This window comes from Nematolebias whitei, chromosome 20, assembly GCF_014905685.2.
Source record: "Nematolebias whitei isolate Nwh7 chromosome 20, NemWhi1, whole genome shotgun sequence".
NCBI classification, from domain to species: domain Eukaryota; kingdom Metazoa; phylum Chordata; class Actinopteri; order Cyprinodontiformes; family Rivulidae; genus Nematolebias; species Nematolebias whitei.
In genome coordinates this window covers 40,469,179-40,473,721 of record NC_056517.1, presented here as the reverse complement: position 1 = coordinate 40,473,721, position 4,543 = coordinate 40,469,179, and the positions used below count along the sequence as shown (strand labels likewise).

The 4,543-nt window shown below is 48.9% G+C and overlaps 1 protein-coding gene across 1 annotated transcript in view; it reads right to left on the bottom strand.

The window, feature by feature from the left end:
* The window catches only part of LOC119426470 (receptor-type tyrosine-protein phosphatase mu), a gene marked incomplete at its 5' end in the record, with an annotated part of 46,197 nt that overhangs the window by 13,072 nt on the left and 28,582 nt on the right, over positions 1 to 4,543 (bottom strand).

The following is a 4,543-nucleotide window of genomic DNA, read 5'->3' as shown; positions in this document are numbered from 1 at the left end:
GTATCAAGTATTACTATAATTAGTACTACATCTCTGCTGAACCTGAGCCCCTCATCTCTGCTCTTTGAATTGAGAAAGCTCCTCGGATGATGAGTGAAACGTCTTCTGTTACAAATAAAGTCCAGATGTTTTTGTATTGAAAGTTTTTTGAATTCATCATGTCCTGGATGACTGACAATCTTCACCAGCATAGTACTACACAAAGTACTTACTATAACGGCAATTAGTACTACACAATACTTCTTTCCTGGCAAATTCACCCTGAAGGTCAGACTGTGCGCTGAGCTCCCATGTCAGAATCTACAGACCTCAGCAGGTCATAGGTCAAAGGTCATGATCTCTTCTCTCAGAAACAACATGGCGGCATCAATTAGTTTAATCTGAAGAAACCACAAGACTTCTGGGCCAGAACCAGAGCAGAGGACAGATGTTTACCCAGAATGCTCTGCAGCCCCTCCCAGCCTTCAGCACGGTGGTGGAGGCTCATGGTTTGGATCAGGTCCGTCAGGTTCTGTCCTTGTTCAGATGGTTCTGAGTCGCTGACAGTTTGTTTTCATGGTGTTCGTCTCCATCTAGTGGTGAGAACAAAGAACATCTCTGATGTCTTTAAGAACATGAAGCCTGTTGAAAGAGCAGCAGAACTCCGAGCCGGGCCTCCTCAACTAATATTCTCTGTTTGACATCTTCTTTGTTCAGAGTCTGATTTTGACTTTATGTAAAGTTCAATCGTTGACAAATGAAAAACATCTCTGATGTTTGTTTCTCCTCCTCAGGAACGGTGGTGGGCGCAGCGGCGTGTTCTGCAGCGTCAGTATCGTGTGTGAGATGTTGCGGCAGCAGCGCTGCGTCGACATCTTCCACTCAGTGAAGACGCTCCGAAACAACAAACCAAACATGGTGGACCTGCTGGTAAACAACTTAACAAATAAACAAACAAACAACTAAACAGCTATTACTTTGTACTACTTCATATTTTATTACATCCATCATCTTGTTCTGAAGCCGGGGGCAGCAGCTTGCGCAGGGAGGTCCAGACGTCACCCCACAGTCTCTTCCAGCTCTTCTGGGAGGACTCCAAGGTGTTCCCAGGACAACAGAGACATTGTCTCTCCAGAGTGTCCTGGGTCTTCCCCGGGGTGTCCTCCCAGTCAAACATTCCTGAAACACCAGTAAACAGAGAGCTTTGCCTTACAGCTCAGCTCCCTCTTCACCACAATGGACCGGTACAGAGTCCACAATACTGCAGATGCTGCATCAATCTGTCAATCTCACGCTCCATTCTTCTGTCACTCGTGAACAAACCCAGAGATACGTGAACTCCTCCAGTTGAGGCAGAACCTCACCCTCGACCTGAAGACAACAATCCACACTTTTCTGGTTCAGGACCATGACCATGGAAAAATGGAGCGTGAGATCGATAGGTGGATAGGTGCAGCATCTGCAGTGAAACGGGCACTGTACCGGTCTGTCGTGGTGAAGAGAGAGCTGAGTCAAAAGGCGAAGCTCTCAATGTACCGGTCGATCTACGTTCCTACCCTCATCTATGGTCACGAGCTTTGGGTTGTGACCGAAAGAACGAGATCTCTGATACAAGCAGCTGAAATGAGTTTTCTCCGCAGGGTGTCTGGGCTCTCCCTTAGAGACAGGGTGAGAAGCTCGATCATCCGGGAGGGACTCAGAGTAGAGCCGCAGCTTCTCCACGTCGAGAGGAGCCAGTTGAGGTAGCTCGGGCATCTGGTTAGGATGCCTCCTGGACGCCTCCCTGGTGAGGTGTTCCAGACACGTCCCACTGGAAGGAGGCCCAGAGGAAGATCCAGGACACGCTGGAGGGACTATGTTTCTCTGGCCTGGGAACACCTCGGGATTCCCCCGGAAGAGCTGGACCAAGTGGCTGGAGAGAGGGAAGTCTGGGCCTCCCTACTTAGGCTGCTACCCCCGCGACCCGACCCCGGATAAGCAGAAGAAAATGGATGGATGGACCATGACCTCAGACCTGGAGGTGCTGGTTCTCATCCCAGCTGCGAACCGCTCCAGTGAGAGCTGAAGATCACGGCACGATGACGCCAACAGGACCACATCATCTGCAAAGAGCAGAGGTGAATCCTGAGGCCACCGAACCGGACTTCCCCCGCCCCCGGCTGCATCGAGAAGTTCTGTCCATAAAAGTTTTGAACAGAATCTGTGACATCGAGCAGCCCTGGAGGTCCAGCTTACTACCAGCAATGAGAGCCAAACTCTCACACCTCTTGTATATGGACTGAACAGCTCAGGCCCCCAGTCCCATACTCACATAGCACCCCCACAGTGTCCCCCGAGGAACACGGTCGAAAGTCTTCTCCAAGTCCACCAAACACATGTAGACTGGATGAGCAAATTCCAGTGACCCGTCAAGGACCCTAGTGAGGGTAAAGAGCTGCTCCAGAGTTCCAGGACAGAGGAGAGTGATGCTCCTGTAAGTGTTTCACTCCCTCCAGTCCCTTTTTGAGGAGGGGAACCACCACCCAGTCTGCTGATCCAGCAGCACTACCCCCATGTCCACGTGATGTTGCAAAGACGAGTCAACCAAGAAGCTCCACAACATCCAGAGCTTTAAGGAAATCAGGGAGAGACTCATCCACTCCTGGAGTCCTGCCGCCTCGGAGCTTTTAACTTCCTCAGACACAGTTACACACGGACCAGTCTAAAGTCCCCGACTCAGCTCCCTCCATGGAAGACGTGCTGGTGGGACTGAGAAGGTCCCAGAAGTATTCCTTCCACCTCCTGATGACATCACTGGTTGAGGTCAGCACCTTCGATCCAAAATCCTGCAAATGAACTTTTAATGAACTTTAGTTCACCCAGTGATGAGTTCAAGTCAAAGCTGCTCCTCAGATAAACAATGTTCAATTATTATTTTATACATGAATACATTTATACATTCAGTCCCTGAGACACTTCTGTTGTGACTTGGAGATTTATAAACTGAATTAAATCAGATGAAGCAGATTCTACAAAAACATCTATATTTAAAATTATATAATATTTAAAATTCCATATTTTTCTTCATCATTTGATGTATCATAGTGTCTACTTTTATTGTTTAATTTAGAAATGTGCTTTTGTTTCTTGTATGCAGATTTTATTTGAGTGATTTAAAGTTTAGTTCTTGTTTAGTGAGTTGCACGTGTGTGTGTTAGAATAAAGTTGAACTAAAGGCTGCGTCTCTTCTTTAAACATGTTTCAGGGAAATATTCCTGACATCCAGTCATTTTGTGTCTTTGATGATTTTTCAGCTGAGTTAACTTTAATTAACAGATTATTTAATAAAGTCCAAGTGAAAACAGGATTTCATGATAAAGCCGGCACCGTTTATTAATTTTATTCTTCACTGATAAAAACATTATTTTTGATACATGAAATGTTTTTTTTAAGTTTCCATCCTCCGTCACAGAGTCCCGGTCCTCCCGGTCCTCCCGGTCCTCCCGGTCCTCCCGGTCCTCCCGCCTGCCGGGGCTCAGGGTCCGGCCTCGCGGGCTTCAACAGGTCTGCAGCTCGTATGATCCTCCGCGGTGACTCCGCTCGCTCAGATTTTGTCGTCGGTCACCAAACACAAAAACCACCTGGACTTCAGCGTTAAACACGGCGATGTCATCATCGTTTTTAAAATCTTAAAATAGATCCAGCTGCTGCTCCGAGTTCTGACAAATTGCAAATGGAGGATCGCTGAAAAGTTTCTGAGATCCAGTGACTCCTCCCCCTGACTCCTCCCCCTGACCAGTCAGTGACTGACAGCGTTCTGACGTCATGGTTCTGTCTCGACTCAGCTCCAACGCTCCCACCAGAGAAGCAGGAACCCAACAAGGTCCTGAACTGGTGGAACAGGGATCTTTCTGTGGAGGGCTGAGTCGGAGCCGTGCAGAAGATGAGTTAGTAAAGAGCTGCTTCTCCTCCTCAGCCTCCTGATGGTTTACCAGATTCTCCTCGGAGCTGACTGAGGGTCTTTATCCAAGGTCTCAGCAAACTCCTCCCACATCTGAGCTTTTGTCTCAGCAACAGCCAAGGCTGAGGACCGCTTGGCCCTCAGGTACTCCTCAGCTGCCTCTGGAGTCCCACCAGCCAACAAGGCCTGAAGGACTCCTTGAGCTTGACAGCCTCCCTGACCCGGGGTGTCCACCACACAGTCCAGGACGCCACCGTGAGAAACACCAACAACCTTGCAGCCTCCTCCATACTTGATGAACATGGCCCACTCGGACTCGATGCCCCCTCTCTCAGCTGGGACGTGGTTAAAGATCTCTCTGACAGTTTCTTCTGCCAGGCGTTCCCAGAAAACCCTCAGACCCGTTTGGGTCTACCAGGTCTGTCTGGCATCTTCCCCCACCATCTGATCCAAGTCACGACCAGGTGGAGATCAGTTGTATCAGTTTATTATACGACATCCATCTTTACACACTTCTCCCTTTCTGGGTCACCGAGGTCACTGATGCCATTTACAGCAGTCACTGGATTACAGGTGGGGGACACCCTGGACATGTCTCCAGTCCACCACAGGGACACCCTGGAC